Genomic DNA, 14,904 nt, shown 5'->3' with positions numbered 1-14,904 from the left:
AAAACACGTAAAAACACGTACAAACTCCAAAACACGTAAAAACTCCAAAACACGTACAAACTCCGAAGCACGTAAAAACTCAGAAGCATATAAAAACTCAGAAGCACATAAAAACTCAAAACACGTACAAAAGACAACAGAAGTGCTCCAGGATGCTGGGCGCAGTGTTGAGCCTTTGTTATCTTGTGGCTACACAAGCCAGCAAATACCAACGACCGGATTTGGTGTGTGGTAATAACAGGTAAATGAACTTTTTTTTAAATTATTTGAATATATATATGAGTGCCTGTGTATAAATACACAAACAATACACACATGCTTTCAATTGTGTAATTTAAGTGATCTAGTAGCTCTGCTTTGGAAGTTCAGTTCATGCTAGAAATGTGTTTTGGAGTTTGTACGTGTTTTGTCTCTAGGGGCCACCGCATATATTTATATATAAACATATATAAATAAAACCACTTTTTACGTTAGTAATTCCTTTTGTGCATAATTTTATATTATTGTTAATAATAAATTAGTTAAAGCAACAAAACAACCTGAAGAGCCGGTTCGGAGCCGAAAGAGCCAGCTCTTTTTAGTGAGCCGAACCGAAAGAGCCGGATCTCTAAAAAGAGCCGGAAATCCCATCACTAATGCAAATAACAGAAAACATTTATGTTCCTCACATTGCTCAGTTGGGAAGCAGACATTGAATGCTTTCCACATATTGGCAGAAGTGTTGCTAATAATATAGTCTAGTTTATCTTTGATGTGTATTCGTCACATATAGCTTCAGATTTCTCACAGATTCTGTAACCAGTGTGTAATCCTTTGAAGTGGTCAAAGAAAGGCCAGCAGTTTGAATTTCAGCTGTATCCTCTCTGTTTCTTTAATTTTAAAACTAGCCAATTTAAAGTCTACAATTTGTTTTCTAGAAGCTTTTTCATACGATTTAAGGTTATTTTGGGGGTGCCTTATATGCATCCACAGGTGTGCCACCAATTTACTCAAATGGACTCTACTAACCTATCAGAAGCTTCTTAAGCTCAGAATGGAATTGTCTGGAGTTTTCTTATTAATTACAGACAGAATAAACTTAGTGTATATATACTATATGATGAAAGTGATCAAAAATAGACAGTGCTCTCTCTCCTTATTGTGACATTTAACTAATTCAGAAGATACCAACAGCCTTCCATTTCACAGTTTCTGGACACTTGTGCCGGGCAGTACAGCATGAATTGTCCAAAGCAGAAAGCCATCACAAATGCATTATTAAGTGACTTGATTATTGGTTGCAACCAGGTGCATGTGTCTGTGGGTTTATGATGGGCGTTGATGTGGATCGTTAGCCTTGACATTGTTTACATTGACTTATGTGGGTGATTTAGTGATTTAGTGTCAGAGACTTTTACAATGTAGAGGTGCATTTCAAAGAAGGTGAAACTACCATTTGCTACCTTATAAACTCAGTAATGTTCTCCACATGATCACAAAGATCTAAATTAGAGGTGTAAGTCATTATTTGTGTGTAATATTGGTATAATTTGGCTTATTTTAAAACATTTTACACATATAAGGTTTCAATACTCACTGAAACAATACAGATTTCATGCAAAAATATATTTAAAGAGCAGCTGTATTTGCTCTGAAACATTTGAAATTATAAACTATGTGCACAAATCTTCTGATAATAGAAAGTAAATCAAATATCGGTGCAAAGATCAAACTGGTTGCTTGTTTGAAACAACCAGAGCAGGAAGTTAAATCAAAATCATCTAACACAGATCTAGTTGATATGAAAGCAGAACAAGTTAAACTGTTCTCAACTCACCGGTGAGAAATATCCATAAAAATCATGATTTACACCAGCTGCAGCTCACAGTCAGCAACTCATTAGTTTTGGTTTTTTTTACTAGATGAGAATTTTTCACATCATATGTCCATCATGTATTTCTTTCCCCCCCCCTCTTTATTTATAAAGTTTTGCACATGTAATTTGACATTTCAGGACCAATACAGCAAGTACCAACCGATATAAAGACATATATCAAAACAGATTAGGCCATTAAAATTCGGATGATAACAATAAAACAGAAAAAAGAAAGAGAAAAAAAAGGAAGAAAAACAAAAAACAACAACCCACGCACAGAAAACAACAACAAAAAAACAAACAAACAAAAAAATTATTAAAAAATCAACTCCCTCCCAGAACCAGAACAAAAAAAACCCCCATGGTACAAAAGTTTAGTCTGTTGTAAGTGTTTTCAATGAATTAAAGTAAATGATAAAAGGCTTATTAACATTTCCTCTGAGTCTAAATTGTATTTTCTCCATTTTTAAAAAGAACATAACATCTTCCAGCCAACGTGATCGGGCTGGAGGGTGATGAGCTTTCCAAAACAGAAAAATTCTATGTCGTGCCAGCAGTGAAGTGAAAGCGATAATATCCAGTTGCTTACGACTAAGGTTCAGGGTGCCGTCCTCAGAAACACCAAAAATGGCAACTAGTGGACATGGTTTGAGAGTAACGCTCAAAACATGAGAGAGCACTTCAGAGTAAAAAGTCCAGTATAATTGAAGTGACGGGCAGGCAAAAAACATATGAGTTAAATCACAGGGGGAGGTGTTGCATCTGTTGCACAGGTCAGGAATGCTGGGGTATATTTTAGATAGTCTAGATGTTGAGAAGTGTAATCTGTATACTGTCTTAAACTGAATAAGGGAGAGTCTTGCACATGAGGCTGAAGAATGAATTCTGTCAATTACTTTTGGCAATTACTAAACACAAGATTTTACGACTTGTAAAGTGTAACATGCATGCACTTTTTAACATCCTATCAAATATTGTAGATTATGATGTTAGAGCCAGTATTTAATCCTAGAAATGTCGTCATTTGTTGGAAGAAAATGAATGGCACTGACTGAAACATTTCCAACATATATAAAGTTGACTTTATCAGTCTCCTGCATGAGCCTTGATCTACTGCACCAACTCTGAGGAAAAAAGCAAAAACAGACGTACATTACATGTTAATTCTTTCTTTCTTTTTTTTACTTTAACTGAGATTCACTGAGTCTTGTCAAAACAGCCTATGTTTTATATTTAAATGGCAAGAAAATAAAATCTACAAGAAATAAACCTGTAAAACAGGATAAAACATGTATGTAGCTCCCATGTTGAAAACTGCAGATGACATGGAAGTCTTTTAAATCTTTGTGAAAACCACCAGCATGTGGTTTGGCAAGACCAAGGTGGAAGAAATCCTCATCTGAAGCTTTGCTGAACATAAAGATTTCTCTCAGGTCGTCATGATTTGGTCTTTATCCTAATCAAGTCCTAAATGTTGTGGGCCAAAGATTTGTTTGTTGCTTTATAAATTATGTGTAGAGTTCTGAGGTCAACCAAGTCTTTAAATTTAAGAGTATTTAATAAAAAGTGGATTTGATGGTTCTGTTGATGTGGTTTTATTTATGATCCCTATTACACTTTGTGTGTGCTTTACAGGTTATATCGATATATTCATAATGACCATGATGGTTTGTGATTTATTATCACCGGAAGAAGTTTGTTCTTTCAGATAATTTATTTTAATTCTATGTTATTTATCATCAGACTCCTGAATAGTATGAGTTTTGTTTGCTCAGATTCAGTGTTAATTGATTATAGAAAAACCAAGTCTTCAATTTCTTAGTTTTTTTGTAGTTCATTTAGAAGTTGTTCCAAGTTACTTCCACAATAACTTTGTGTCATCTGCAAACAATATGACTTCTGTGTCTTTGAAATTACTTAGCTGAATGTACAATATCAATCCACATTCACTCAGTTAATGATGCATTCATTAATCTGTATGCCTCTTGTATTTCATTGCTCAAATTCAGGACATTGAAAAACACCTTATGTCATAATGCTTTTCAGAAACTCTCAAAGACAACATTACATGGATTATTAGACTCAGTGCTGCTCATTTATTGACTTGATTTTTCATTCCTGCAGCTTAGCTGTTCTGACAGCTCCACTCAGGCTCTGCTGGACACCACCGTGCTCCTGCTGCAAGGCGCCTAGTTTCTGGTACGCTTCCCAGTCATGATCATGGTGGCACTGTGAGCAAGAACCTGGCAACCTCCAGCCACCATGCCCCATCGTAACATTCCTTGACAGATCCCAACACAGCCCTGGTACAAACATACATGGCCATCAGGAGCATCCTACACTTTAAATGAGCTGACTTCAGGTGTTCAGTAAGGGGAAGATTTAATAACATTGCACGTTTCATTTCAAGACTCTGTAGTCACAGAGCAGAGAGTAGAAAAGGTGACAATAAAATGTTTTTGGAGCTTTACCAAGTAATCAGCATCAGACTTGTTAACAATTAAAATAAAACCCAACGTTTAGAGTCTTAGGAAGATAATCACAGAGGCAAAAACTTTCCACTGTATCGTCTCAGGTTTCTTAAAATGAAGTCTGAGGTAGGGTTGTTATTTGAGGTATTCCTGGAAAAATCTTTTTGTCCATTTGAAAGCTCCAGATTCTTTAGATTATCTGTCTCATACTTTGATTGTGAATATAGAGGATTGTAGCTCAAGTTAACATGGAAAGATAGAGGTTTAAAGTCTCTAAAACATTTGGACCCATATGGAAAAGATATATACAATAAATCTTATAAAGTTTGGATCTGTCTTGTGTGAAACTTGTATGAAAAGCATATAAGAGTGAAAACAGATATAAGATCCCTTGAAAAATTAGATAATGAAACTTGTATGTTTTGGATACTTACTAAAACAATATATGAAAGTAATGAGAAAGTGGCCACTTTCATGAGTAAATCACATATAAGTTTTTACTATTTCTTTTCTATATGCGGATGTTCAGTCTCTGACAGAAGGTTTGGAGACATGTAGAAAGTTCAGTTTGAATGGGTGAAACTAATATTTTATTTACAGTTTCTCACACACAAGGAAGAGAATTTTCTTCATGTACAATATTTTTTACAACAAATACAACAAAATGAAACAAAACACATTTTGATGAATTCATCTCTTAATCTTATATGCAGAATTTCTGATGGTGTTTTCTCTGATATCCCAGTATGTATTTTGGCTATTTTGACTATTTACAGTAGCCGGAGCCTACTGAATTCTAATATTTCTAAAATCCATTGGATATTGAATACCCCCCTCCCCCTTTACTGAAAGCGATCAAATCTGAGACTGTTGAGCTACATGAAGACAATAAAAATAATTTTAAAAAAAGTCCTGGGTTGTTTATATTCCATTCAGTGCTGAACTGGTGTTCAAATCAAATTTTATTAGTCAAATACACAGTCATACAAAGTACAACATGCAATGAAATTCCTGTGTCCTGGGGCTGCGGATGTAGCCGCACCAGGAAGAAACCAAAAAGACAAAAAGACAGTGAAAATTCGTACATCAGGGACAAGAGGAAAAAAAGGAACTCTAAAACAGTAACAGTAAAAAAAAAGGTGTTGGTGGGCTTTCCAGGGACATCGGTATGCAGGGGAGAGACGATGTTTGGGTTTGGTGCCTCCAATTTCACAGACAGTCTAAATGTCTGTCACTCGTCACCAGGTCTGTCAATTTCTTGTTGAAGAGCCGTGAGCTTCTCCAAGATCTTATCCATGTTGTGTTCAATGAGAACAGTCTGAGTACTCACAGCTCTTCCCATTGCTTCGATCATAGTGGACATTTTTGCTGGGTTTTGAACAGCTGTGTCGTATTCGTGATGCCTGTTGCCTGGTGGCATTGACCAGCCAAACATCTGAGGGGAGTCGGGGAGGGTCCATTGAGGTCCAGCCGCAGAATTTCCCACAGCATGAGAATAGTGGGCCTGATTATCTGCACCCATTCTCATTGAATTTACCTGGTGCTGGGTGTACCGCTCCCTGAACGGGGGCTGTCTCTCTCCCTGAAACTGAAGGGGACAAGGGGACTGTCAGTAAAACGAGAATAGTTGTTTTAAATTATTGGCATTACACTTTTTTAAATACAGTCAATTCCCCAGATAATGACAGAATCAGAAACAATTCTGTTTAATAATAGGAGATACTTACATGAAGTGGGACATCCTGATTCACATACTGAGAATGTGAACTCCTCCTAAACTTACTCCGTTTGTTTTGAAACCAAGTTTTTACCTAAAGATAGAAGAAAACAGAAAACATTTAGTCAGTACAATGGACCCAAAATTCAATTTCTTATGTTGTAGTAAGTTGAAAAACACTCACCTGTTTGTAGGTCAGACCTGTCATCTCTGCCAGCTGTTTCATCTCCCTTGGCTCATAGTAACGTTTCAAATTAAAGTGATGGACAAGAATATTCAACTGTCTCTCTGTGAACACCACCCGGGCCTTTCCTTTAGGTTTCTCTGGAGCAGTGCTGGGATGGTGCAGAGTGGCAGTGATGTTGCCATCCTGGCTTCTTGGGAGAGCAAAATCTTGTTTCTCTTCTGAGACAGCAGGAAAAAAAAGTTTTTAAAAAGTAAATTGCTGAGTCTGAAACACAAAAGTTTCCCAGAAAAAAAGTGGGATATTTATACATTATTCAGAACCAAGAGTGACTTCTGCCATCAGGACTTACAACACAGAGTGAAAGAGTATTTTTGCAAGTTGTCTTAGAGGTTAGCCAACTCTATTCATGTAGCTCACCAGGCAACAATGCTGAGTACATACCTGGAGAAAAGTGCATCCCATGTTCCATCTTTGAAGTCCCAGTGATTAAAGCAGGAAAGCTGGAATAAGTATCTCTGATGAAAGGGCTCCAAACCAAGCAGGATAGTGCTGTGTATCCTAAGGCTGATTTAAGAGCAATTCTGGGCTTTTAAGGAGGTTTGTGGGTGTGGGCAGGATTGTGGGGGGTTGAGCTTCGTCCTTTGTGAGTTGCTTTACCCTACCAAGTTTCAACCAACTGGCATCATTTAAATTTCTTTAAAATGCTGTTTCTGAGGTCTGAAAACAGAAAGTACAGTTAGAAAGCAGCCGTACAAATGAGCTTTACCAAATCCTTCCACCTCACACTTTATAAAATCTCAAAAATGTAATGCCTAAAATTACTGTTTTACTTTCAATTTAACCTCTTACCCATTACTTTAGTGTCCGTTTTAACTGCTCTTAAATTAACAAAAAAAAAAAAAATTCAACATCAAATTCAGTTCGGTGGGTCGTTCAATGGGTTGTTCAATGGGTCGTTCAATGGGTCGTTCAATGGGTCGTTCAGTGCGTTGTTCAGTAGGTTGTTTAGTGGGTTGTTCAGTGGGTCTTTCATTTGGCCGTTCTTTGGGTTGTTCAGTCAGTGGGTGAGTGAAAGCAAGATTAAGTGGAAAGTGTCTATGTGAGTGGAAAGAACTTTCCACTCACATAGATCATTTTTCAAATGCATCCTCACACTAATTTGATCTCCAGGCGTTCAGTTGCACCTTTGTGTAAACCCCCAAAGCAGCTTTTTAAGGTCAAAACAAGTTTTTCAAACTCTGACAAACCATTAAAAAAATCTGACACTGAATATCACGATGACCACTGACCACTCGTTTTGTCTTCATTAACTTTATTAAATGAAACAGTTTAAAAGTGGCAACTGAAATTACACCAATTGAACTCAGCATCTTTGAAAATGTTTTAAAATAAGCAAAATTATACCAATATTACATACAACTAATGACTTACATAATTAAGATATTTTTGACCATGTGGAGAACATTACTGAGTTTATAAGGTAGCACATGGTAGCTTTCACCTTCTTTGAAATGCACCTCTACATTGTAAAAGTCTCTGACACTAAAACACCCACATAAGTCGATGTAAACAATAGCAAGGCTAACGATCCACAACAACGCTCGTCATAAACCCACGGACACATGCATCTGGCCTCCTCTGGCTCATTCAGAATTAGAGACGCACCCAGTTCAGCCAGTGACCACTAAACATACGCTAATGTGTCTTTTAGAGTTCCTGTATCACACCCTGCTACCTCTGATTAATTATCAGGTCAATGCAGACAGATGGCACCAGGGCCATGAGAGATAAATAAAGGTTTCTGTGTTGACTTGAAGTAATTTCAAAGACACAGAAGTCATATTATGTGCAAATGACACAAAGTTATTGTGGAAGTAACTTGGAAAAACTTCTGAATGAACTAGAAAATCAATTTAACTGAGTTCTCGGTTATTTCTATAATCAGTTAACACTGAGTCTGAGCAAAACAAAACTCATACTATTCAGGAGTCTGATAAATAACAAAGAATTATAAAAGTAATTATGTTGAGGTTCATTAAAAGTAACTCGTTAAATGTACATATGTTTTGAAATCTCATGTTGTTATCTGGCTGTGCCATTACCATGGTGACGTGGACGCCATGGCAGGAAATACTTGGTGGACGCTTCTCCTTATATGTTCACTTTAAAAAAAAAAAAAAAGTTGCAGCTCGACGCTCCTATTAAAATAGAGGACGTTTTTGGCTCAATCAAGTGTATGCGAGCGGTAAGGCCCCAGGCTCAGACAGATTTCCAGCTGAGTTGTTAAAAAAATTTAAAGACAAGCTAGCCCCTCTCCTTCTTGATCTATATAATGAATCACTGAGAAAAGGCTGGCTGCCCCCCACTTTAACGAAGGCATCTATTTCAGTTTTACTGAAGAAAGGCAAAGAGCCTACGGCCTGTGAGTCCTACAGGCCCCTTCTCTATTTGCAAATTAGACTGTGTCTCATCACTGTTTCCAAATTCCCCAATTCTCCCTGCTGATCCATCATGGGTTGACCTTCTGGCTGTTACGCCTAATCAAAAATCACCTCTATCAAATATATATTGTATGCTTATGGTGACTGAATCTAATCCATCAGGTAAAATCAGAACCGCCTGGGAGCATGAATTAGGTGTTGAACTGTTTGAATCATGGTGGGATAAGGTGAATCTCATCATGTGTTCAAGTACACCATGTGCTAGGCTACAGCTTATACAGTTTAAAGTTTCCTTCAATTATAGACCAATGTGACAGATGTCACACCTCCCCTTGCGACCGTGGCTCAGGGGGTTTGGGAAGCGTATCTGTAACCGGAAGGTCGCCGGTTCGATCCCCGGGCTCTCTGTCCTGGTCGTTGTGTCCTTGGGCAAGACACTTTACCCTACCGCCTACTGGTGTTGGCCAGAGGGGCCGATGGCGCGATATGGCAGCCTCGCTTCTGTCAGTCTGCCCCAGGGCAGCTGTGGCTACAACCGTAGCTGCCTCCACCAGTGTGTGAATGAATAGTGGCATTGTAAAGCGCTTTGGGTGCCTTGAAAAGCGCTATATAAATCCAATCTATTATTATTATATGTTTTTCTTCTGCCCAAGTTTGAACCAATTTTGGACTGATTTCTTTTCTGTACTGTCAGGGGTTCTTGGAAGTCAGATCTGAGAAGAGCCTTTAATTGCCATATTTGGAGTTCCAAAGATCCCTCTTAATGTAACTCCCCAGCAAACTGAGATCTTAGCTTTTTGTTCCCTTCTTGCTAGATGCTGTATTTTACTTCCATCTGCATTGCAATGGCTTAATACTGTCCGGACATTCTTGTGGAATATCTCAAATCTTTTCCTTAGAACAATGCAATTTACCCACCCTCCGACTAGATTGAAAAGAATTTGAAATGTTCTTTTTTTTTTTTTTAAAGGTAGGCATAGGATTTACCCCCCTCCCCCTTCTATTCTTTTTTAATTTAATTTAATTTTTTAAATTGTATTTATATAGTGTTGAATTTTAATTTTTTTTAATTTAATTTAATTTATTTATTTAATATTTTTTCTAATTTACTCACTTTTTTCTTCTTTTTTTCTTTTCTCAATTTTCTGTTCTTGTGTTGGTATGATGTTTTTTGTATTTTAACTTGTCTTTTGTTTAACAAGAAAACGTTAAAATGATTGGGAAAGAAATGTTTGATAAAATATGTCACGTAAGATGTATACAATACAACGTATATAAGTTTGTATAATCTCTTAATAAACAAATTTTAAAAAAAGTTGCTGTCCATACAAACAATACTGATTTGTAGACTTGTAATTGTTTAACTAACAATCTTGTCAACACAAAGTTCCAATCCAATTTTATTTATGAAGCACTTTAAAATACCCAGCACAGGAACAAAGTGCTGTACAGAAAATAAGTTAAAAACAATAGAATAACAGAAAACAGCAAAAATATAGAAATAAAACACATAATGCATAAAATTAAAACAGCCCTATATATATATATATATAACTATATATATGAGTTTTATTCATCTTTCTTAATCATTTATGGTTGTGGTGTGATCTTCTCCTGGTTCCTTGTTTCCCCGTGTGTGTTGCTGTGTCAGTTGTGCTGCCCCACCGTGCAATTTATTATTTTTAAACAATCGTATGAATTTTTGTATTGATGTACTTTTGTTAATTTCATACGTACAGGTGTTCCACACACTAACTCCTGTGATTGTAATGCTGTGATATTTCACATTAGTCTTTACCATTGGCTTGGTTCATCTACTCCCGCTGAGTTTGCTACAGTAATAGTTAATGTTTTATTTTTAGAAGGGTGTCCAGTTTTTACAATTTCTTTAGGTAACCCAGGACCAGCATTAAGAAAAAAAGTCATTAAAACCATTTGCAAATTGTTTTATGTCACTGATCAGTGTATTTTGTGTTTGAAAGTTATTGGGATATTCCAATCTTTTAGTTCCTTTATTTACAATATCATTTAGTACTGTCCACGCTTTTCATATTTTTTTTATCTAAAAGTTTACTGTAGTAATTTATTTTACTCGTTCTCATAATTATTATGAATTTATCTTATACCTTTTATAAGTTTGTTCTTGTATAACAGATTCTTTTTCTTACATGCGTTTGTTAGCCATGTTTTCAGTTTTCTTTGCTTTATTCACCAGGGGATAGTGTTTATTGTAAAGAGTTAATATTATAGATAAGAAGTTTACATATGCCACGTCAACATCTTGAACACAGATCTTTCTCTAGTCTTGGTTGTTACACTGTTCTTTAAGGTAGCCGATTTCTTAAGCCTAAATTATAGTATTTACACAATTTTCATTTCATTTACTCCCTGCTGCTCTCCACCTCTTCTCCCTCTCTTGTCTCTTTCTTCCTGCAAGTCTCTCCATTCCCTCAATCTGGTCCACATCTCATCACTCACTATACTTTTTCTACTCCCTCTCTATCACTTCCTCCATTCCCTTTATCTCTCACTCACAAACGCATGCATCCATACATGCAAGAAAACATAATTTATTAGCTCACCCGGATAAGACCCATGCAAAACAAACTGAAGGTTTTTGTCCGGAAACCCACCATCAAAGTACCCATTGTCTCTGATGTCTGCAAATAAGAATAACCAGAACTCCAGACACTGGCTGTGAAGAAAATGCCACCAGTATTCAATTCTTTCATTGGAAGTACTTCCTCCCTCCAGGTAACTCTCAAAGGTGTCGTAAGGAGCCACGGGCACAAGGAAACACTGAAAGCCTATAACATGGCCATTTTCAGTTCCAAGATCACCTCTGGCAACTCTACACCGCTGCACCGCTTCTACGTAACACCCCCCGATCACTTTCAGATTACTATTTGTTGTGTATGCATTAAGACAGATTATTTTTCTCGACAAACCATCAACACTCTCATTGATTGAGATGCCATATGGTTTAAGTTTGCCGTAGGAGTACAGGTGCCAGATGAAGTTCAGCCCTTTTGAAAAATAGTTCGCCTTCGCCTGAGACGTCTTGTGTGCCTCAATGCCACCCCTCAGGAATCCAGCTCAGTCAACACCAAGTGCACATCCTCTTTCCTCACGCGTAGTCAATGTTCTCTGCATTTAGCATATATCCATCAGTACGCGTGAAGCTACCAGAGTACTGCAACTGGTTGTCAATGAATTCAACCAAGACTTCCAGGTCAGAGTACGCTTTTGTGACGAGTGTGTCCCCTAAGAACTCTCTTCAGATGTCTCTCACTTTTATAAAACTTGTGTGTACTGCCAAGCACTGTTTTCATATATTTATATATTAAAACAGTGCTTGGCAGTACACACAAGTTTTATAAAAGTGAGAGTCCAATCTCAAAATTAAAATCTACTTACTTTTTAGCCTTTTTATTAAATACTCTTAAATTTAAAGACTTTGTTGACCTCAGAACTCTACACATAATTTATAAAGCAACAAACAAATCTTTGGCCAAAACATTTAGAACTTGATCAGGATAAAGGCCGAATCGTGATGACCTGAGAGAAATCCTTATGTTCAGCAAAGCTTCAGATGAAGATTTTTTCCATCGTGAGTGATCATGGTTCAAGAGTTGGGTGTTCGTCTTGTAATCGGAAGGTTGCCGGCTCGGACAGTCTCGGTTGTTGTGTCCTTGGGCAACACACTTCACCTACCGCCTACTGGTGATGGACAGTAGGCGATGGCGCGATATGGCAGCCATGGCTACAACTGTAGTGAATGAATAGTGGTATTGTAAAGAGCTTTGAGGGGTCCTGAAAAGCACATTATAAATGTAATCCATTATTATTATTCAATCTTGGTCTTGCCAAACCACATGCTGGTGCTTTTCACAAAGATTTAAAAGACTTAAAACTCATCTGCAGTTTTTCAACATGGAAGCTACACACATGTTTTATCCTGTTTAACTGTTTTATTTCTTGTAGATTTTATCTTCTTTCCATTTAAATATAAAACAGAGGCTGTTTTGATAAGACTCAGTGAATCTCAGTTAAAATAAAACAATAAGAAAAACATTAACATGTAATGTACATCTTTTTTCCCTTCTTTTCCCCAGAGTTGGTGGGGCAGATGAAGGCTCGAGTAGGAAACTGATAAAGTCAACTTTTTATATATATTGTAAATGTTGCAGTCAGTGCCATCCATTTTCTTCCAACAAATGACGACTTTGCTATGATTAAATACTGTCTGCATTTTTGTTTTGCTTTCATTGAGTCTCTAACATCATAATTTACAATATTTGAGGATGTTAAAAAGTGAAAGTCATGAAATCTTGTGTTTAACCTCTGACCCAGAATGTCACAGCAGAAAGGGAGACTCATCAGACCAGGAAACATTTCTCCAATCTCTTATTGTCTAATATTTGTGAGTCTGTTTCCTCATTTTGCTGTTCTTAGCTGACAGCTGTTGTAGCCAGTGTGGTCTTCTGCTGCTTCTAGCCCATGTGCTTCAAATTCTGACATGTTGTGTTCTCAGAGATGGTCTTCTGTATAGTTTGCTTTAAATGAGTGGTTATTTTTAGTCTCTGCTGCCTTCCTATCAGCATGAAGTCATCTGGTCTTTCTCCTTTGACCTCTGACATCAAGAAGCTCGTTTCGCTCAGAGAAGTGCTGCTCACTGAATGTATTGCTGAGTTTTACATTCTTTTGTGCAGTTTGCATTAAGTTTATTTAATTTCTTCTCTTTGATTCACCACTCACTCTTTCAAATTGTTTTCTATCTCGGTGAATCACTGAGATTTAAAGAAGGTTCCACACAAGCCCTGATCAAGTCCTAAATGTTGTGGGTCAAAGATTTGTTTGTTGCTTTATAAATTATGTGTAGAGTTCTGAGGTCAGTCAAGCCTTTAAATGTAAGAGTATTTAATAAAAAGGCTAAAAAGTGGGTTTGGTTTATTATCCTAATTCTATGTTATTTATCATCAGTTTATTAATGATATAATTTGCTTGACTCCCAAATAGTATGAGATTTGTTTTGCTCAGATTCAGTGTTAAATCATTATAGAAAAACCAAGTCCTAAATTGATTTTCTAGTTCATTCAGAAGTTGTTCCATGTTACTTCCACAATAACTTTGTATCATCTGCAAACAATATGACTTCTGTGTCTTTGCAGTTACTTCAAATCAAGACATGTTAACACAAACACCTTTACCCTCATTTATCTCTCATGGCCCTGGTGCCATCTGTCTGCATTGACTTGATAATTAATCAGAGGTAGCAGGGTGTGATACAGGAACTCTAAAAGACACATTAGCGTATGTTTAGTGGTCACTGGGTGAACTGGGTGCGTCTCGAATTCGTCTCGAATTCTGAATGAGCCAGAGGAGGCCAGATGTGTTGATGTGGATCGTTAGCCTTGCTTTTGTTGACCTTGGCTTATGTGGGTGTTTTAATTTCACTTCTCACACATTTAGAGGTGCTTTTCAAAGAAGGGGGAAACTACCTTTTGCTATCTTATAAACTCAGTAATGTTCTCCACATGATTACAAAGATCTAAATTAGAGGTCTAAGTCATTATTTGTGTGTAATATTGGTACAATTTGGCTTATTTTAAAACATTTAATAAATATCAGGTTTCAATACTAATAATACACATTTTGTTTAAAATATATTTAAAGAGCAGCTGTATTTGCTCTGATACATTTGAAATTATAAACTATTTGCACAAATCTCCTGATAATAGAAAGTAAATTAATCATTGGTGCAAAGATCAAACTGGTTTCTTGTCTGAAACAACCAGAGCAGGAAGTTAAATCAAAATCATTTAACACAGATCTAGTTGACATGAAAGCAGAACAATCTAAACTCATTAGATTTATTTGTTTGTTTTATTAAATAAATTCTTCACATTATATAGACCACCTTGTTTCGTTTTAAACACATGATTAACTATGCAGACCTTGATAAATTGACTTAATTTCACTTGCCACTTTCAGACTCATTTATTAAAGTTAATAAAGACAAAATGAGTGGTCAGCGGTCATTGTGATATTCTGTGCCACATTTGTGAGTACAAAAACCATTTTTGCCTCAAAAAGCTGCTGTGGGGGTTTACACAGAGGTGTAACTGAACGGCTGCAGGTCAAATTAACGTGAAGATGTTTTTGCAAAAATGTTCTATGTGAGTGGAAAGTTCTTTGGGTGATCTAATACTGCGTTAATTGATGCAAACATG

This window comes from Maylandia zebra, linkage group LG9 (assembly GCF_041146795.1).
Source record: "Maylandia zebra isolate NMK-2024a linkage group LG9, Mzebra_GT3a, whole genome shotgun sequence".
NCBI lineage: Eukaryota > Metazoa > Chordata > Actinopteri > Cichliformes > Cichlidae > Maylandia > Maylandia zebra.
Note: the sequence above shows the minus strand (reverse complement) of the source record.